This window comes from Macrotis lagotis, chromosome 2 (genome assembly GCF_037893015.1).
Source record: "Macrotis lagotis isolate mMagLag1 chromosome 2, bilby.v1.9.chrom.fasta, whole genome shotgun sequence".
NCBI lineage: Eukaryota > Metazoa > Chordata > Mammalia > Peramelemorphia > Peramelidae > Macrotis > Macrotis lagotis.
This window is the reverse complement of record NC_133659.1, coordinates 191,493,917-191,516,767: the sequence shown is the minus strand read 5'-3', so window position 1 is coordinate 191,516,767 and position 22,851 is coordinate 191,493,917.

Sequence of the window (22,851 nt, the reverse complement as noted above, 5' to 3'; positions counted from 1 at the left end):
CACTCAATGACTCCTTTATCTTAATCATGAAGTCTTTCATACCTCCTCCTTTAGTGTCTTTTCTTCCCCTTGTTCCTCTCTATCCTCCATCTTTCCTATTCTATTCTCACTGTCCTAGGTTTTTTTTTCCTTTCCCAAGTTCTGGAATGATCCAGAACTGTCTGGGGCTGTCCATCTTTCCCTTTATCCCAATGACAAATGAACCTGGTTCACTTTTAGAGAAAGCTAAAACACTTCCTTCTACCCAACTTTAATTTCAAAAATACAAGTTATTGGAACCCTTTAATCCAAGACAATTTCTCCTGGTCTAGGAAATGTAGGGTTAGGGATAGGGAGAGCAGGGTGTTTTAGCAAGATCACTGAGTACCTAAGAGAAAAAAACAAATATCTTTGGTCTTTGCAGAAGGTAATTCTTGGTTTAGAAGATTACTCTGCACTCATTGGTTCCCTTTTCCTTTTCCTGGAGAATAATTATAAAAACAGAAATATAGGGGCTCAGTTCCTTTTGACTGGTTCCCCTTCATAGTGTACCAGGTTCTTAGTATTCAGCTTGCTACTGCTCTTCCATCCTTTATTTTCAGGATTTTGTGTGCTAAGGTTGTGGGTCAAGTGAGCATACTTGCTAGATAAGAAGCACATCTGAAAAATAAGATCTGGAAATCTGAAGTGGAATCCTGGGAAAATGTATTACTGCTAATTACATTATTCTTTTCTTCTCCCTTTATTCCAGATGCCTGACATCTTTAGAATTCTGTGCCAGTAAAATCTCCATGCAAAATGCTTCTAACAGTTATACAGTAGGCATAGGAGAAGGTGCTAGTCAAGTTTTGGATGGGATGCCCCTGACTCCTGGGTTTCTTCCCCAGGTTTCCAAGGAGTTCATGAACTTTGTTTATGACTCCACTCATGGTAACAACAACCTCCAACCCTTGGGAAGGAATGATATGAATCCTTACCCTCTTCCCTCCAGTTGTTCACCAACCATACCCTTTGATCCCAGACAAGATGTTGTGGACCCTCTTGGGGACTGGTCCACTTTCTCCTCAGTTAACTCCAATATGAACAATGGAAGCTGGCAACAATCAGTTTCTCCAAAGCCCATGAACTCTTTCATGAAAACCCAGGAAGAAATGGATCCCGAAAACCAACTACTGAACACTTTAATACAATCTTTTGGTTCAAAATGCATTGAAGAAGACTGAGAGGAGAGGTGTGTCCCAATGATTTATGAAGGAATGACTCCTACCTGAGGCCCTTCTGAATGAATTTTTTCTCATTTTTGATCTACATTTTTCTGTAAATGTGGTAGTGGTGGTGGTAGGGTGGGGAGTGAGTAGATTATCTTATATTTCTTAGAACAACTTAGCTATTTAAAAACATTTTTAAAAATTCATTTTGAAATTAAGTACAAAAAGACAAAAACAATTTCCATTTACACAAAAAACCCACAAAAAATATGAAACCATGAATCTCCATTTCACCCTGTTTACTTTTCTTTGAAAAAACAATAAATGTTCCACATTGTTTTCAAGGATACACTGCTTTTCTGTGTTTTCTTCTGAGTTTTCTTTTGTTCTTTCCTGTGTACTTTACCATTCTACAGTAGAGGTCACCATTGGACATAAATATATTCTTATATATTTATGTGTGTGAAAACCCATACTATACATACTTTTATTTGTCTGTTTTTTCCTCTGGAGGTATAGTATATATAATCTTCCTTTATAGGTCCTTTGTGGTTGATTTAAGTATTTATAATACTCAAAATAACTTAATCACTTAGTTCTTCAAACAATATTGCTGCTATTACACATAACTTTCCCTTGGTTCTGCTCATTTCACTTTTTATTATTTCCTGCAAGTCTTTCCATATTTTTCTAAAATCAACCAGCTCACCATTTTTAATAGCATAGTAGTACTCCATCACAATCATATACTATAATTTGTTCAGCCATTTCCCAATTGTTGGGCATCCCCCCAATTTCCAGTTCTTTGCCACTACCACAAAGAGAATTAAATATTATAAAACACATAAGCTCTTTTCCTTTTTCCTTGATCACCTTGAGAAATAGAATCAATGGTGGCAAGTTTTTCACTTAGTTCTGCCCTTTTCATCTCAAGTGCCTGAAATTTCTTTAATTCATTAATACTCATTTTTTCCCATGTGGATTACATCAGTTTTGCTGGGTAACTTATTCTTGATTGCAAACCAACTCCTTTGCTCTTCTGAATATAATGTTCCACGTCCCTCAGTCTTTTAATGTAGAGGTGATTTGATCTTATGTTATCCTGAATGTAATTCCATAATATTTAAATATTTTCAATGCTCTAAATCATATTTTTGGGGGGTTTTTCAAGGCAGTGGGGTTAAATGACTTGCCCAAGGTCACACAGTTAGATAATTATTAAGTTTCTGAGGCCGGTTTTGAACTCAGGTCCTCCTCACTCCAGGGCCAGTGCTGTATCCACTACACCATCTATCTACCACTAAATCACTATTAATTAGAGAACTGCAAATTAAAATACTCTGAGATACCACCTCATATTTATCTAATTGCTTATGACCAAAAAAAAGGAAAAAAAAGAAAAGAATGGTGTACTGGAAGGGATGTGAGAAAACTGGGACATTAATGCATTATTGGTGGAGTTGTGAACAGCTTTAATCATTAAGGAGAGAAATCTGGGATTATGCCCAAAGGTCTATGTGCATATGCTTTGATCCAGCAATAATACAATTGCTAGGTCTATATCCCAAAGACATCAGCAAAAAGGGGAAAAGACCCACATGTACAATTTTTATAGTAGCTCTTTTTGTAGTGGCTAAGAATTAGAAATCAAAGGGATGTCCATCAATTGGGGAGTGGCTAAACAAACTAGTATATGATTGTAATGGAATATTATTGGGCTATAAGAAATGAAAAGCAAGAGGATTTCAGAAGGGAAAAAACCCTGTACTTTTATGAACTGATGTAAAGCAAAGTGAATAGAACCAAGAGAACGCTATACATAGTAGGAGCAACATTGTTCCTTGAAGAATTGTGAATGACAGCTATTCTCAAGCAATACAATGATCCAAGACAATCCCAAAGGAAAATGATGAAGCAAACTACCTACCTCCAGAGAAAAGACTGAAATTATTTTAATTTATGCTGAAGAATGCTATTTTCACTTTCCTTCATTCTTTTTCTTTTATTTGATACTTCTTATAGAAAATGACAAATATGGAAATGTCTTACATGGTTCACATGTATACCCTATAGTTGATTATTTACTGTCTCAGGGAGGGGGATAGTAGGAGGAGGAGGGAGGAGGAGGGAGGGATTGAACTTCAAACTTCAAACTTAAAAAATGTTAAAAATTATTTTAATATACAAATGGGGAAATAAAATATATTTTTAAAAATTTGGGTGCTATTCTGGTTGGTACATATACATATATAAACACACAGTAATACTACATAACTATTACTTATTGTCTATGGTACTTTTTAGGAAAATGTAGTTTCCCTGATTATCTTTTTTAGTTTATTATATTTCTGCTTTTGCAATGTCTGAGATCATGATTGCTACTCTACATTTCTAACTTCAACTGAACCATAATAGATTTTGCTCCAGTGCCTTATTTTAACTCTTTGAGTGTTTTTCTGTTTCAAGTATGTTTTGTGTAAGCAATATATTATTAGATTCTGGTTTCCACTCCATTTGGCTAAACTGTTGTGTTTAATGTACAAAATTATAGTAAATGTCTTTCCTTCCATTCTCCCCCCCCCCCCCTTCTCTCTCTCTCATCTTCAAAACTGTTTTTGGCTTCTGACCATTGGCTTCTTTAGACCTCCCCTCCTTCCCTCTTATTACTTCCCTTTTCTCTTAGCTCCTTCCCATCCAACTTACTGATGGGTAAGATAAGAGTTCACAAGGTGGGGGGACTCTGCTGTTCTATGGGGGGGCCTAGACTTCGATCAGGATCTGAATGTGGTCAAAGCCCCAGAGTCCTGTTCCAGGGGCAGAGGACCAAGCTCGAAGTTTCTCTTCACTCCCCTCCCTCAGCTCAATCATCATTTACTCTTAAACAAGAATATTTTATTAATGTAAAAAAACATTATTTGTACAAAATGAGAATATTAAATAAAATTAAAAAATATATGCATGTGCATGTGGATGAATGTTGAAAAACTTTCATAACAAATTAATTGGAAAAATAAAATATTGATTGCAAAAAAAAGAATTTGGGTGTTATACCACTTGGTACATATATGTTTAATAATGATATATTACTTCATTGCCTATGGTACCTTTAAAGATGTAGTTTCTTTCCTTATCCTTTTTATTTGAGATCTATTTTTCCTTTTTCTTTGACTGAGATCAGGATTGCTACCCCTGATTTTTCTGCTGAAGTATATATTTTTGTTCTAGCTTTTTACCTTTATCCTGTGTATATGTCTCTGCTTCACATATTTCTTTTGTAAATAATATATTGTAGGATTTTGTTTTTTACTACATTCTGCTATCTGCTTCTAATTTATGGGAGAGTTCATTCCAATTACATTTATATTTAAGATCACAAATTCTGTATTTCCTTCCATGTTATTTCTTCTCCAGTAATACTTTTCTCTTTCCTTTCCTGTAATTCCTCCTCACAAATACTTTAACTTTTCTTTTTCTTTTTAATTTTAAATTTACTTTTACTTTTGCCTTCCCTTTTATCAGTTCCTTCTTTCTCTCTCCCCTACTTCCACTTCCCTGTAGGGTAGGATAGAATTTTAAACCCAATTGGGAATGTTATGTTATTCATTCTTTAAATTGAACCATTGAGAGTAGGATTAACTCAGTTTTCACACCCTCCCTTCTCTTCCTCTATTATAATAGGTGGTTGTTCCTCTGCATGTGGTGTTATTTTCTTCTAATGTCTGGTCTTCCCCTAGTATAATCCTTCTTTTCATGTCTTTATTGTTTTAATCCTGTCTTGTATCTACAACCTCTCAGTCAAAATATGCTTCCTTTATCTATTTTGATAGAAGTACAAATCTTATGGATTGATTGGTTGATTGATTGACTCATAGTCATTGTTCAAGTACACTCCCCTCTTTTGTCCCACTAGAAATATACTTCTCAAGAGTCATAACATCAAATTATAATCAATTTGTACCACAACCTCTTTTCAAATACCCTCTATAGACATACAATCCTCATGAACTAAAGTATCAAGTAAAGCAAAATCACTTCTTGATCTATTTATGTCCAGCCTTTCTAAGTACACTCCCTCTGTCCTCTAGTATTTCAGTCCTTGTTAACCGAAGTATGAAGTAAATCAAGATCATTTAATGACTTCATTAAATACAGATCCTTTAAGTTCACTCCCCTGTCTCAATAGAAATATCACTCTCATAAGCAATATCACTTCATCATCTATTTACACCCCAACCCTCTAAGTACAATCACTCAAACTATGTGTTTTTTTAGGGGTTTTTAAATTTTTTTTTGCAAGGCAAATGGGGTTAAGTGGCTTGCCCAAGGCCACACAGCTAGGTACTTATTAAGTGTCTGAGGTCAGATTTGAACTCACACACTCCTGACTCCAGGGCTGGTGCTCCATCCACTGCACTACCTAGCCACCCCTCAAACTATGTTTAATCCTCATTAGCTAAAGTATTGTTTAAAGGTTCAACACTTTCAATTCTGAAGAGTTATAAGAATTATCTTACCTTGTAGGGAAGTTTAATGTTTATAGTTTAATGTTCTTTTTTTTATTTATTTTTTATTCTCATTTTGTACAAATGTTTTTTTACATTAATAAAATTTTGTTTACAAGTAAACAAAATACCCCTCCTCCCCCATGAATATAGATAGACTTGCTTGGGCAAAAAAAGTAAAGGGGAGAGAAAAAAATTAAAATAAAAAAAATAATAGTAATAATTGTAGGTGTGGCCAGGTGGCGCAATGGACGAAGCACCAGCCCTGGAGCCATGAGCACCCAAGTCCATATCCAGCCTCGTAAACCCAACAATCACCCAGCCGTGTGACATGCAAGCCACCCGATCCCCACTGCCCTGCAAAAACCAAAAAAAGAAAGAAAAAAAAAACCCAAAATAAAATAAAATAGTAATAATAGTAGGGGTGGCTGGGTGGCAGACAGAGCATTGGCCCTTGAGCCAGGAGCACCTGGGTCCAAATCCGGCCCCAGACACCCAAAGATCACCGGTTATGTGGCCCCAGGCAGGCCATCCAGCCCCACTTGCCCTGCACCTTCCCCCAAATAATAACAAAAAATGTGCTTGAGTCTTTGTTTCAACACCAACAACTCTGTCATGGGTGGATCTCATTCTTTATGATAAGTCCATCACGAAAGTTATTTCCATATTTTTCCACCATTGCCATTGCTGATCACAACTCCCTCCTTTCTTATTTCTTCACTACCATGTACTCTATTTTCTCTCTCCTTTCACTCTGACTCTGCTGTAGGGTCACTGAGTGGCACAGCAGACGGATCCCTGGTCCTGGGGCCAAGAAACCCTGAGCCCCCATACCACCCCCTTAGGCCCAGCATCCACCTGGCCCTATGGTCCTGGGCAGGCCTTCCAATCCCAGCCCCTTGCAAGAAGTAAAAAAGAAAATGTGTTATATCTGACCACTCTCCCACCATGGTCCATCCTCTCCTCCTTTATTCACATCCCTACCCCTTCCCCCTGCTCCCCCCTCCTTCTTACTCCAGATGTCTATACCCCATTGAGTATATATGCTGTTTCCTCTCCTAGCCATCTCTGATGAAAGCAAAGGTTCCCTCATTCCCCCTTGCCTCCCCACTTCCATATCATTGCAATAGCTCATTGTAATAAAAAAAAAAATCTTATGTTAAATATCTTGGACTATTCCCCCTCTCCTTTTTCTTTCTCCCATTACATTTCCCTTTTTTTCTATTAACTCCATTTTTACACCATATTTTATCTTCGAATTCAGCTTTCTCCTGTGCTTCAACTAGAAAAGCTCTCTACCTGCTCTATTAACTGAGAAGGTTCATATGAGTATTATCAGTGTCATTTTTCTATGCAGGAATACATGCAGTTCATCATCATTAAGTCCCTCATATTTCCCCCCTCTCCTCCAATCTCCATGCTTCACCTGAGTCCTGTATCTGAAGATCAAACCTTCTGTTCAGCTCTGGCCATTCCAAAAGGAACATTTGAAATTCCCCTGGGTCATTGAAAGTCCATCTTTTTCCCTGGAAGAGGACATTCAGCCTTGCTGTTTAGTTCATTCTTGGCTGCATTCTAAGCTCTTTTGCCTTCCCGTATATTGTATTCCAAGCCCTACGAGCTTCCAATGTAGCTGCTGCTAAGTTCTGTGTGATCCTGACTGCAGCTCCATGATATTTGAACTGTGTCCTTCTGGCTGCTTGTAATATTTTCTCTTTGACTTGGGAGTTCTGGAACTTGGCTATAATATTCCTAGGGGTTGGTTTTTTGGGATCTCTTTCTCGGGGGGATCGGTGGATTCTCTCCATTTCTATTTTGCCCTCTGCTTCTAGAATATCAGGACAATTTTCCTGTAGTAATTCATTGAAAATGATGTCAAGGTTCTTTTCCTGATCATGACTTTCAGGTATTCCAGTAATTTTTAAATTATCTTTCCTAAGTCTGTTTTCCATATCAGTTGTTTTTTCAATGAGATATTTCACATTTTCTTCTAATTTTTCATTTTTTTTTGTTTTGAAGTAATGATTCCTGATTTCTGGTAAATTCATCAATCTCCCTGAATTCTATTCTTTGTCTGAAGGATTTGTTCTCCTCAGAGAGTTTTCTTATCTCTTTTTCCATCTGGCCAATTTTGCTTTTTAAAGCATTCTTCTCCTCAATAACTTTTTGAACTCTTTTATCCATCTGACCTAAACTGGTTTTTAGCATGCTATTGTCTTCAGCATTTTTTTGAATTTCCTTGACTAAGCTGCTGACTTCATTTTCATGTTTTTCCTGCATCTCTCTCCTTTCTTTTCCCAGTTTTTCTCCCAACTCCCTCATTTGATTTTCAAAGTCTTTTTTGAGCTCTGTCATAGCCTGAGCCCAATTTCTGTTTTTCTTGGAGTCTTTAGATGCAGGAGCTTGTGCTTCCTCATCTTCAGACTGAGTATTTTGATCTTTCTTGGGCTCAATAGTCTTCCTTTTGTTTCTTTGCTTGCTAATTTCCCCAGCCTGGGCCTGGTTTGGGGGTGCTTCCTGAGCTTTTGGGACACTGCCACAAGGGTCTCAGTGTGTGAGGCTCTGTCCTCCTTCCTGGTCTGTGAATGACCAGAAGCACCTCCCTCTGCCATGGGGCTGAGGTGGGGGGGGCCCTGCTGTTCTATGGGGGGGCCTAGACTGCTATCAGGATCTGAATGTGGTCAGAGCCCCAGAGTCCTGTTCCAGAGGCAGAGGACAGAGCTCTGCAGTCTCTCTTCACTCCCCTTCCTCAGCTCAATGGGCTCATGCCCTGGGGGCTCCTGCTTACAGGCTCCGCCTGCTTCTGTTTCCCCAATCAGGGCTGGGGAAAGACCATGCTGCTTGCTGTGTGCCCTGTGTGCTTGCTCTGGCAGAGGTCTCCAGCTGTTCCCCCACTTTGTGCCTGGTGCTCCTTGGGGTGCAGCTCAGGAGACTCCCCAGCTGCTGTGAGCTGAGACTCCCAGCGCCCTGGGGCTGCCTCCAGGAGGCTGAAGTTCTTTGGCTCTGGCAGGCCACCCCTCTGGCAGGCTGCCTCTCCGATCCCCAGGAGCAGAGCCTTTCTGCTCTTTTCCAGGTTACCTTGAGTAGGAGAACTGTCTCACTGGGTCCCTTTATGGGCTCTGTCTCTCAAAAGTTTAATTAGAGTCCTTAGCTGATGAATTTTATCAGAGAGCTCCTAAGACTGGTTCCCTTCTTGTCACCATCTTGGCTCCGCCTAGTTTAATGTTCTTGACCAGCATTTTTTCTCCTTTCCATTTATCTTTTACACATCTCTTGAGTCTTGTATTTAAAGATCCCAATTTTCTGTTCAGTTTTGGTCTTTTATAAGAAAATTTTGTAAGATCTCTCTTTCATTGAAAATTCAATTTTTCCCCTGGAAGAATATGCTGAATTTTGCCGGGTAGTTAATTCTTGATTGTAATACAAGGTCCTTTGCCCTTCAGAATATCATATTCTGGGCCATTCAGTCCTTTAATGTTGAAACTGATTAAGGCCTGTGTAATTCTGATTATATTTCCTCAGTATTTAAATTGCTTCTTTTGGACTGCATACAGTATTTTCTCCTTTAGCTGAGAATTCTGAAATTCTGCTACAATGCTCCTTGGAGTTTTTATTCTGGGAATCTCTCTCTGGAGGTGATTGATGGATCCTTTCGTTTTTTGGGTTTTTTTAGGTTTTTGCAAGGCAAAAGGGGTTAAGTGGCTTGCCCAAGGTCACACAGCTAGGTAATTATTAAGTGTCTGAGACCTGATTTGAACCCAGGTACTCCTGACTCCAGGGCCAGTGCTGTATCCTCTGTGCCACCTAGCCGCCCCTGATGGATCCTTTCAAAAACTATTTATTCTTCTTGTTCTAGGATATTAGGTCAGTTTTCCATGATAATATCCTGAAAGACATTTTCCAGATTCTTTATTTGATTGAGGCTTTAGATTTCAGGTAGACTAATAATTTATACATTATCTCTGCTAGATCTATTTTTAGGTCATTTGTTTTTCCTAAAAGGTACTTTACATTTTTTTCTATTTTTTCAGCTTTTTGGTTTTGTTTGATGGGATATTGTCTCATAGTGTCATTAGTTTCCATTTGTCCTATTCTGGTTTTAGTGTTTCATTTTCCAGTTGTTTAATTTTACTTTTTGATGAGTTGCATTTCTTTTTTAGTTGTTTGATTTTATTTTTTGATGAATTATATTCTTTTTCTAGTTGGTCATTTTTACTTCTAAAGGAGTTAATTTCTTCTGTCAATTTTTCATAATTCTCCCACATAGCTCTCATTTCCTTTTTTTCCCTTTTTTCTTCTTTGGCTTTTAAAAGCTTTTTTGAGCTCTTCCAAGAGGTTTTGAATTTGAGGCCAATTCATAAACTCCTCTGGGACTTCACATGTGGGCAATTTGTCACTGTTTTCTTATTCTAAGGTGGCATTTTTATTATCCCTATCAGAATAGTAGTTTTTTTTTTATGGTTAACTCTTTTTTGGGTTTTTGATTTTTTTTTTGCTCATTTTGATAGTTGAGCTCTGCTTCTACAGTATAGGGAGTATAGTCCCAAACTTTTTATGCTGGAACTGGGATCTAGTTCCTAATTTATCGCTTTTCATGTTTTTTCTTCCTGTATGTCTATGCAAGCGGTTTGTTCCCAACCTAGTCCTGTTTGTTATACCAGTGTTCCCAGGGCTCAGATGTTGGCTGGGTAGGACCCTCCCTGCTGCTTAAGTTGGCTTGCTAAGTTGGGATCTGAGCAGTGCTATAGCTAAGAGCCTCCTGCTGGCTTTCCCCATTTCTTCTGTCTACCCCAGGTTTTACTTCCCCTTTATCCCAGAAGAGACAGACCTTTACTGAATATCCTCCATAATGTCTTGAGTTGAGAACATTTTTTTTTTTGTATGTGTGTGTGGTCTGTGTAGAGGCTTTATTTAAAGTTGTGTTGAGAAGAGTTCCAGGAGCTCTACCCTGGAAGTTTCCTCCAATTTTAAGAATACAAGTTGATGATCTAGAATGTTTCCATTATACTTCCTCCTGCCTTCACATCCCAGCTAGGTGGGGCAGTTAGGTAGCTTGACAATAGTGTGCCAAGCCTGGAGGCAGGAAAATTCATCTTTTTTTAGTTCAATTCTGGTCTCAGACACATACTAGCTGTGTGATCCTGGACAAATCTTTCAATCTTATTTGCCTCAGTTTCTCATCTGTGAAATGGGCTGAAGAAGGAAATGGCAAACTGAAGAGGTCCATGACAACAGGAAGGTGGACATGCAAGTGAATTGGATTTAAGTGAAGGAGAGTTGTACAAAGTCACAAGTTTCACTTTTTCCTCTGGAGCCATATGGGTCTAGTGGCCAGATATGGATAAGGACTGGCATTGGCCCTAGATGCAGGGGAAGATGCTAACCTTTTCAAATTAAGGTCTTTTAGAAGTTTCAGTTTGACTGAAGTAACTCTCATTCAGTGATTAGGCTAGGTAAGAAAGAAATGAAGCAAGAAATAGCCTCTTTACTAGTAAAGAAGAAAGAAGAAAGAAAGAAAAAAAAGAAAAAGAAAGAGAGAGAGAAAGAAAGAAAGGAGGAAAGGAGGAAAGAAAGGAGGGAAGGGAGGAGGAAGAAGAGAAGAAAGAAGAAAGGAAGGAAGGGAAAAAGAAAGGAAAAACAGAAAATTTGAATCAAATGTGAAGCAAAATGAGGTAATCAGTGAATTCAAGTTTAAATCTAATTCTGTTAAATGAAAAGTCCTCACCTGAAAATTTGACCACAAGAAATATATTCAAACCCCCCAAATTATTGGGTACAAACTTAAATACTTTCAGGAACTAGAAAGCAATTTTTTCCACTATATATCATAAAGAGAGGGTTATCTCACTTTTCTATAAAGTAATGGTCCTCTAAGTGGGATCCATGGGATTTTCTCTTACAGTTTTAATATGTGATATATTATTATACAATAATTGCAGTAGTTTCCCCCTTTCTCTCTTTAATGGGTCCAACATCTTTACAATCTTGTACTACTGCAATCTCCCCTGAAAATACTTCTACAGTGAATTCATAGTAGGATTAAAAGAAGATGCTTGTCAAGTCATGGCTGAACTGCTCCTGAGGTAGCATAGAAGCAGCAATGTGGGGCATGAATGACATGAAACCTGGACTTCTTTCTTCCATTTCTCCATCAGTCATACCTTTGGCTCTAAACAAACTACCTTAGACCTTCCAGGAGAGCGGTTCACTTATTTTATATTTAAATCCTACATAAACAATGGGGACTGAGTTCAATCAGTAACCCCAGTGCCCATGGATGTTTTCACTGGGTCCCAGAAAGAGAAGAGGTTTATAGGTCTCCTGACTGATACCTCCACACCAAATTCTAGTGCCTCAGGATGGGTTGAAAAAAAAAACTCTGCTCTCTGAATGATTCAAGAAGCAATGACATCTACCTAGGGTTCCTATGAATGACTTTTTTTCTCATTTTTGATCCCTATCATTTTTTGTATGTGTTGAAAGAAGGAACATAGAGAGGAAGATTTTCTTCTATTCCTTAAGAGTTCTATTTTTTTAATACTATTTAAACAGAAGGAGGAGGAAGAGGAGAATAGGGAGGAGGAGAAAGAGGAGTGGGAGATGATGATAATGAAGATGATAATCAGCTGGTCAGGCTAAGTAAGAGGTTTATATTGTTGCAGTATAAAGTCTGAGCTCCTTTCTGGGAAGATGTAATAGCTAGAATAGAATGTGAAAATAATGTGATGTGAAGTTTTTATGTTTAAGTTTTAGAAAAATATCTGTTCATTTTCTGAAGAATCTATTGTCCATTGTATACTATACTATTATCTTTGGTTTCTTTGAAATAATCTTGGAAAAGACTGTCTGAGCATGTAAAAGTTACTGAATGTGAGGTGGGATAAGGGGAGTGACCAAACAATTTATACTTTATACTTCCTAGGTCTCCTCAGGCAAGCTAATCCAGGAGAGAATATGTGACTCCCCTTGGATTGTATGATACATCATAATAGGGATCAAGTTTCTGATTTCCAGTCCCCACCTCTCTCTCTCTCTCTCTCTCTCTCTCTCTCTCTCTCTCTGTCTCTCTCTTTGGTTCTGGAGGAGACACTTCTAAGCTGTGTCACCTCTGAAAGGGCATATAAAACTGAATGGACTCTATGATCCTTTCCCTGACTTCCCTCTTTAGTATTTTTGTTGAATAAATGAACCAAGGCAGATTTGAAGCAAAGGTATGATTTCTGTCTTGGGATGAAGGCTGGCCCTTAGTTTTTCTCCCATACTGCTCAAGATCTTGAGTTCCATGAGGTTTAGGGTCAAACTCATGAGTTTGGAAAGTGGAGTGGAGGGTATTAAATAAATCCCCCCCAAATCATCACCATTTCTATATATCACCAACAATACCCTGCACAAAGAGATAGAGATATTCTCATTTAAAATAACCATAGACAGTATAAAATGCTTGATAATATACCTGCCAAGTTAGTTTATCTGCCAAGGAACTATATGAACATAATTATAAAATACTTTTTATACAAATAAGGTCATATTTAAATAATTGGAGAAATAATAATTGTGGACAGAGTCAATATAATGAAGACAATTCTACCTAATCTACTTAATCATGCCATCCCAATTAAATTACCTCAAAATTATTTTATTGAGCTAAAAAAGAATAACAAAATTCACTTAAAAGAAGAAAAGAGCAAGATATCAAAGAAATTAATGTAAAAAATGAAAAGGAAAGAGGTCTAACAGTACAAGATCTTAGACTGTATTATAAAGCAATAATTCTCAAAACTATCTGGCTAGGGGCGGCTAGGTGGCATAGTGGATAGAGCACCAGCCTTGGAGTCAGGAGTACCTGGGTTCAAATCCAGTCTCAGACACTTAATAATTACCTAGCTGTGTGGCCTTGGGCAAGCCACTTAACCCCATTTGCCTTGCAAAAAAAAAAAAAACTATCTGGCTAAGAAATAGGAAGACGGATCATTAGAACATAGAGTGTGGGGGCGGCTAGGTGGCATAGTGGATAAAGCACTGGCCTTGGAGTCAGGAGTATCTGGGTTCAAATCCGGTCTCAGACACTTAATAATTACCTAGCTGTGTGGCCTTGGGCAAGCCACTTAACCCCATTTGCCTTGCAAAAACCTAAAAAAAGAAAAAAAAAAGAACATAGAGTGTGTGTCTGCATGGAACTTCACAGAGTGAGGAAAAGAATACAGCAGCTAGCTGGAGCCAGTTGAGTTCTCCCAGAGAATGAGAGAGGTGAAATAAAGGAAAGACAACTTTGAGGCTCAACCTCCAGGGAAATTTCACTTAAAAAGTCAGGAAGAGAGTTGGGGGTGGGGGGGGGGAAATAAAGAGGCCGCTAGGTGGCGCAGTGAATAAAGCACCGGCCCTGGAGTCAGGAGTACTTTAGTTCATATCCTATTCAAATTACCTAGCTATGTGGCCTTGGGCAAACCACTTAACCCCATTTGCCTTCCTAAAAAAAGGGGAGGGAAATAAAAAAGAGTTCTGAAATGTCAGAAAGAAAAATACTTAGTAAAGGCCCTTGAATATAAAAAGGTAAAACCACAGGGAAGATATTCATTATACAAAGAAATATCAGCTCATATCTTTGCAACTATCTTTAAATAAATATGACAAGAGAAAGGAAAATGATTTGACAGTTCATTAGGCACAAGATGGCAGAATAAAGACAGAGACTCAGCTGAGCTCTCCCCAAACCCTTCCAAATACCTTTAAATAATGCCTCTAAACAAATTCAAGAGCAGCAAAACCCCCAGAAAGATGGAGTGAAACAATTTTCCAGCCCAAGGCAACTCAGAGGGTCAACAGGAAAGGTCTGTTGCACTAAGGTGAAAGAAGAACACAATCTAGTGTAGGCTATTCCAGAACAGATTAGGCCTCAGGGTGACCTGAATCAGGGTCAGAAGTAGTGGTTTTCAAACTCTCAACCCAGAGATGCCAAAGGCAACTTAGAAAATAAGCAGGAAAGGTCTGTCATACTTGGGTGAGAGTAGAGCATAGTCTAGCACAGGTCAGATCCAGCAAACCAGGAAGAGGCCTTGGGAACCATGGAATCAGCAGTGGCAGCAGCTACTTCAGAAGCTCTCAGCCCACAGATAGTAAGGTGGGGTCAACTGGTACATGGGTCTGTTTCCTAGCACTGAGGCAGAACTCTGTTGCTTTGCCCATAATTGGATCTGAATTTAAATCTTATTGTCACTCACAGGTCAGAAGAGTAGTAAATACAACCTGTCCTTAGATTATAATACCTTGGGAAGAACTGAAAACTTATAGGTCCCTAGAAGTATCTCTGAAAATAGTTACACAAAACCCCTGAAACTTGGGACAGAGCACTCTCTACTCTGGAAGCAGAACCCCACTTTAAGAAAGATAAGTATCAAGTAATATACTGGGAAAATGAGCAAATAGAAAAAAATTCTGACCATATAGTTACTATGGTGACAAGGAAGATCAAAACACACCCTCAGAAGAAGAAAGCAAAGTCAAAGTTCCTACATCCAAAGCCTCCAAGAAAAATACGAATTGTTCCCAGGTCATGGAAGAACTCAAAAAGAATTTTGAAGATCAAGTAAGAGAGGTAAAGGGAAAATTAGGAAAGAAATGAGAGTGATGCAAGAAAACCATGAAATGCAAATCATAAAGATAAAGGAGACACAAAAATCCCCTGAAAAATAACATCTTAAAATAACAGACTAGGACATATGGCAAAAGAACAAAAACATCAATGAGGAAAAAAGCAAAAATGGCCAAATGAAAAAAGTACAAAAACTCACTAAAGAAAATAATTCCTTAAAAATTAGAATTGAGTAAATTTGGAGCTAATGATTTTTTAGAAATCAGGAAACCATAAAACAAATCCAAAGGAATAAAAAATAGAAAACAATGTGAAATGTCTTATCAGAAAAATAACTGACCTGGAAAATGGACACAGAAGAGACAATTTTAAAATTACTGGACTACCTGAAAGTCACAATAAAAAAAATAGAGCCTAGACATCATCTTTCAACAAATTATCTAAGAAAACTAACCTGCTATTCTAGAACCAGAGGGAAAAATAGAAATTGAAAGAATTGACTGATCACCTCTTGAAAGAGATTCCAAAATGAAAACTCCCAGGAATATTATACCAAATTCCAGAGCTCCCAGGTCAAGGAGAAAATATTGCAAGGAAACAGAAAGAAATAATTTAAATATTGTGGAGCCATGATCAGGATAATAAAAGATTTAGCAGCTTCCACTTTGAAGGATCAGAGAACTTGGAATATGTTCCAGAGTCAAAATAGTTTAGATTACAACCAAGGATCAATGACCCAACAAAACTGAGCATACTCTTTCAGGGAAAAAGACATTCGGTGAAGTAGGGAGCTTTCAAACTTTCCTGATGAAAGGAACAGAACAGAAAATATAACATTCAAATATAAGACTCACAAGAAGAATAAAAAGAAAAGGGAAATCATGAGGGACTTAAGGTTAAACTATTTACATTTCTATAGGGGAAGATGATACTTGTAAATTATAAGAACTTTTTCATTATTAGGGAAAGTAGGAGTATATAAAGAGAGGGCATAGTAGTGAGTTGAATATTAAGGGATGATATCAAAAAATAAAATTAAGGGGTAAGAAAGAAATGTAGTGGGAGAAAAGGAAAAGGGAGAGGTAGAATAGGGATAAATTATCTCACAGATAATAGAAGCAAGAAAAAGCTTTTACAGTGGAGGGGAAGATGGATGGAGGGGAGTGGGAGTGAACTTTACTCTCATCAAAATTGGATCAAAGAGGGAAAAACATACACTCAATTGGGCATAAAAATCTATCTTACCCTACAAGAAAGTGGGAGGAAAGGGGGGATAACAGAAGAGGGAAGGTGATAGAAGAGAGGACACATTGAGGGAGGAGGTAGTCAGAAGCAAAATACTTCTGAGGGGGTGACAGAATGAAAGAGAAAAGAATAAACAGGGTAGGGGGAGAATAGGATGGAGAGCAATACAGTTAGCCTAGAACTGAGTCAAATTTCTAAAAATAAAAGCCATTTCCCAATTGACAAATGATCAAAAGCTATGAAGAGTTTTAAGATGAAATATTCTAAGACTATCTAAAGCTATATTTAAAAATGCTATAAAACTCACTATTAATTGGATAAATGCAAATGAAAACAATTCTGAGGTACTACCTCTCCTATTGGATTGGCTAATATGATAGAAAAGGGAAATGACAAATGTTGGCAGGTATGCAGGGAAAATGAAACATTAATGAACTGTTGGAGTTGTGAACTGATTCAACCATTCTGTAGAACAATTTGGAACCAAGCCCAAAGAGCTGTGAAAGCATACATACCCTTTGACCTAGCAATGCTACTACTGGATCTATAATAAAGAGAAAAAAGAAAAAGGATCTCTATGTACAAAAGTATTTATAGCAGCTTTTTTTTTTCTGTTGACAGGGAGATGGGAATTGAGGGAATGCTTATCAAATGGGTAATGACAGAACAAATTTTCATATGTGACTGTGTTGAAACACTATTCTTCTCAAGAAATAATGAGCAATATACTGGAAAGACTTACATGAGCTGATGCAAAGTGAAATGTACTGTGTACAAAGTAACACTAATATTGTAAGATGATCAACTGCGAATGACTTTGCTATTTTCAGCAATACAATGATCCAAGACAAATCTGAAGGACTTATGATGAAAAATGCTTCCCATCCCTAAAGAACTGACGGTTTATGAATACAGATTGAAGCATACTTTTTTTTTTACTTTATTTCTCTTGTTTTTATTTGTCTTTGTATTTGTATTTAACAATATGACTCTTATGGAAATGTATTGTTTGATTACACATATATAACTTATGTTGAATTACTAGCATTCTTAAAGTGGGGTGGATGGGGAAGGAGGAAGGGAGAGAATTTGGAACTCAAAATTTTTTTTTAGGTTTTTACAAGGCAAATGGGGTTAAGTGGCTTGCCCAAGGCCACACAGGCAATTATTAAGTGAGGTCAAATTTGAACTCAGGCACTCCTGACTCCAGGGCCGGTGCTGTATCCACTGTACCACCTGGCCACCCGTGGAACTCAAAAATTTAAAAACCAATGTTAAAAATTGTTTTATGTATAACTGGGGAAAAATAAAATATTAAATAAATAAAAAACAAAAAAGTTCTTCATTAGGCAGAAGACCTTGGGAATTAATTCTAAAACATCTATAAGCAAATCCTCAGTGGAAAAGAAAGTTTGATTATAAAATTGAATTAGAAATCTTGAAAAAGAAGAAATAAGTGATTCTTTTAGAAAGATTTTATTTTAATTTTTCAATTTTTCCCCATTCTTGCTTCTCTCCCCCCCACCCCCCACAGAAGGCATTGTTAGTCTTTACATTGTTTCCATGGTATACCTAATCTCAGTTGAATGTGATGAGAGAAATCATATCCTTAAGGAAGAAAAATAAAGTATAAGAGATAGCAAAGTTATATAATAAAATAATAGTGTTTTTTAAATTAATTAATTTTTAAAATTAAAAGTAATAGTCTTTGGTCTTTGTTCAAGCTCCACAATTCTTTCTCTAAATACAGATGGTGTTCTCCATTGCAGACAGCCCAAAATTGTCCCTGTTATTGCACTGATGGAATGAGCAAGTCCATCAAGGTTGATCATCACCCCCATGTTGCTGTTAGGGTATACAATGTTTTTTTGGTTCTGCTCATCTCACTTAGCATCAGTTCATGCAAATCCTTCCAGGCTTCCCTGAATTCCCATCCCTCCTGGTTTCTAATAGAACAATAGTGTTCCATGACATACATATACCATAGTTTGTTAATTGAAGGACATTTACTCAATTTCCAGTTCTTTGCCACCACAAACAGGGCTGCTATGAATATTTTTGTACAAGTGATGTTTTTATCCTTTTTCATAATCTCTTCAGGATATAGACTCAGTAGTGGCATTGCTGGATCAAAGGGTATGCACATTTCTGTTGCCCTTTGGGCATAGAAATAAGTGATTTTTAAAAGAATGAAAAAATGTTTTGATAAGTGAAATGAGAGGACTGCAGAAAAAAATTGGAAAAGAAATGTCCAGTTGAAACAAAATCTTGACCATGGAAAAACTGTGAAAAGTAGAAAGGATTAAATAGAAGACAGGGATTCTATGAGGCAATGAGAAATATGAAAACCAAATCAAAATAGTAAAAAAAAAATAAGAAAAAAGAAACAATATGGTATTGACTCCAGTCAAATCTGACATTGTGGCATCACAGAAATAACCTCCTTTTCATTATGACTTATCCTGTACCATTTCTTCAGATCAGGATCTCTTGGATTAGTTTAGCTCTATCATGTGCACCTCCTATAGCAGGGGTAACAAACTCAGACAGAAAAGGAGGCCACCCACCCCTACCTAAGGATAAATATTGACTTGGAAAGCCTTTTATTAACATTCAGATCAAGGATAAAAGAATGATGCCAGTTAGTAGTAGTATAAGGTAACCTAGTCCTGGGAAGTTTGTGTATAACAATGACAAGAGAACTGGAAGGCCTAACCTAGGTAAAGAGGAAACAAGGTGTGAATCTCTAGCCAAGAGGACAAACTCAAAAGTGTGTGTGGGAGGGGCACTTCTGGATGGGTCAAAGAGAAAGGAGTTATAAAAGGAGATAACAACTGAGGTCCAGAATGGAGAAAAACCATTCAGTCTTGGGATAGAAGATTCTTCTTTGGGCAGTGACCTACTACTGATAAACTGGAGGAGAGAAGAATTTTCATGTCTCAACTGGAAGCCCATGAAGTCCCATCCTCCTGCACTTAGCTTCAAGGACTGTCGAAGGGACAGAGAAAGAAATAGCCCTTCAGCTCTCCCATCTCTAGGACTCAGGATTGAAATGGTCCCCATCAACCTCCAGTCAACCAAAAGCTATGAGATGACTCAACACTAGGCCAGAATTATCTCAAGAACTCTCTTTGCCAGCCCTGAGATGGATATGCATACATCAGGACCACAAACAATGACAGTAGGCCACTTTCTCAGGAAATCTTTAAGTGCTCCTCCACAATCATTCCTATTGTTCAAGTTTCACAGAAATGAACCTTACCAAGCAGGACAGGTAAATGAATGTCTGTGCAGCTGGATACCTGCATTCTCCCAGAGCTCACTTTCTTAATCATTACACATATTCACTTGTAGCTGGGGTGTGATATGAAAGCACTTGCTTCTCTTAGCACCTTTTTTTGAAGGGTGTGTTGGTTCCCAGAACCAGTTCTTCAATAATTGTTAGCTAAATAATGGTTGTGACAAACCTTTGTCTTTGACTGAAAGTTTGTTCAATAGTTCCTTGGACCATTTCCTTTGAGAAATTAGGATTCCCAGATTCCATGCAGGGTGGTGCTGGAGATACAAAAAAACAAATTAAAAATAGCTTATACCTAAAGGCAGGGACCTGCCTGGCCTTCTTCACCCTAAAAGCCTGATAGGTTCAGTGACCATGTTTTCTCTCATTCTGTCTTCCTTTCTTCACAAGAGGATGTTCATTTCCTGACTTATAAAATTCTAGGAATGGATCCTGTTACCCATTTCTGGTTCCCTCTGGATTAACACCATTGGCATCCTCATAATGGCATATGGTTTCAGTGTGAAGACACAGAATGATATTCCAAGTAGGGAGGGATTCATTGGAGTGAGAGCAGGGGGTTGGTGGATCAGCCAGTAGGGAATTTTTCCTTGTCTCTAATGTTTCCATGCATCTTGTGAAGTACCTAGCAGACTCAATCAACTCCTTTCCTCACCTATTTAATCCTTTTGGACTCCTTCCTCATCCCTCCTTCTCAACCCACTTCTACCTTTCTAATTCATTTCCCCTGATGTTTTCTTTTTTCTTTCTTCAAATCTCAGACTTTCTCTTTCTGGACCTGTCTATGCTTTCCTCTTATCCTAGGGAGCTAGATGGTTCAGAGGATCAAATAATGGACAATGAGTCTGAAGACCTAAGTTTAAATGGCAGTTTTTCAATATTGTTTTTATAATATTAATAGTAAAATGTGAATTATTCCTTTGATTCTTTTTGACTCTACAACAGCTAATACAAGCTTTTTCATGGCACTTTGAAATCCATTTGCTCATTTCTGACATCACAATTGCATCCAACCATATTGACATATCTAAATGAATTATGCCATTCTTCAATGGATGAACAGTCCATAACTTTCCATGTTTTTTGCCCTCACAGAAGAGTTCCTTTAAGTATTTTTGTTCATTGTACATTGACAAACATTCTAAGCATATAAAAAGGCTGTTCTTTGTGGGGAAGAAACCAGACCATCTAGAATCATGGGGAGGGGAATAAATGCTCTGAGTTATTGAATTACTATGAATTATTGAAATGCAAATTCCAGCAGTTCTGAGATTTTACCATATACTCAACAGAGTGATAAAGAGGACAGAAAAAGAAAATGGAAAATGAGAAATGTTAGATAGGCTAAGGAAAAGCAAGAACATTGATTGATGGTAGATCTGTGAATGGATATAACAATTCTGGAAAGCTTTTAGCATTTATAGAGTAAGTTGTGTTTGTTCTGGTTACCAGTTCAAGTCCCTTGACCCAGGTATATCACTGCTTGCTAATCTGGGCAACTGATATTTTTGTAAATTATTCATTTCATTTAGAATGTTTTGCTGGCATATACTTATTGGCATGAATTGGGAAAAATAGATTCTAATAATTTCTTTTAATTCTTCAATTGTGAATTTTACCTTTTTAATTTTTGATACTATTGCTTTTGTTTTCTTTTTTAGTGAGGCTAGCTGATAGTTTGTGTTGTTTTTTAACATATTCCTACTTTTACTTATTCAAAGGATTTTTTTCAATTTGCTAATCCTTTGATTTTTTTCAGGATTTCTATTTTAATGTTTAATTGGGAATTTTAATATGCTGATATTAAATTTTTTTTAAGTTGCATAGCCAATTCATTATTCTGTTTTTCTCTTGCCCCCATTTACAGTTTTTGTGGACATCTCTATCTTCTTTTGTTCACCTGGGCCTAAAAAAATGATTCCGTGTTTTTCTTGGATTTCCCAATCAGAATTTAGTCCATCTGGTGCACTTTCTAGATCTTTGTGTAGGAGATGTGATGCAAAACCGGGCTGTGTTTCTTCCTTCTACTTCACACCTTAATTTGACCCAAATCTGCTAATTCCCTTTCCAATTTATTCTTCCATAGTTCTCATTCCCCTCCCCCCATTTTTTTCCTATAGTAATTTCATTTCACTTACAAAAACATAGCTTAATTCTTTTTTCTAAAACTCTTGCTCTATCTCTTCCAGGAATTCTATTTAAATTTGTGTCCAAGTTTCATTGCTATTTTTTTCTTTGAGGCTTTCTTGTATTTGTTGTGAGTACCCCGTCACAATAATAACTTTTAGTGATGGAATTTTTTTATTATTTTATTTGCCCCAATTATATGGAAAAACTATTTTAACAGGTGTCAATTGGCAAACTGTATTTGTCACTACTGAGTTCAGAGGCATAGAGCCAGAGTGAACTGAGGTAGGGATCTGTACCCAGGGAAGGTATTTCAAGATAAGGGGAGCAAGTTCAGAAGAAAACAACTGTATGACTTAGAATCTAGAAGCTGAGCAAAGTTTTAGTTTGTAAAGCCTGCAGAATAAAAAAGTTAGGAATCCCAGTCTAAAGGGAAGTTTGCAGTTCTAGTTCTTTGAGATAAAAGAATTGTCCAGCATGTGGTCAGGGGGTTTCAATATGGGTCTGAGACTTCCTCTTTCCCTGATGCACAGCTTCTCCCTGCATTGAAATGCTGAGTAATGGACTCCTGAAAAAACTCCATCCCCAGTGTCCACAGATCTGAACCAGAAAAATGACTTGCTGTGGTTTTTTTGCCCTATGTTTCCCCTCAAAAGGCATTCTCATGCATCTCCTAGATAACTGGAGAGTTTTTTAGTGAAAGAAAGGAAGATTTTATTTACCTCTTCCTGCTACTCTGGCATTTTAGCTCACCTTTTGTATTGTTTCTTGCATTATGGCATTCCAGTTGATTTTTTTTTTTTGCCTTCCTCAGGGAGACCTATAGTCTTCTGTCTCTATACATCACATCTTTGAGACCAATAGATTTAGTTTATTTGAAGATCATGTTGATCACACTTCTAG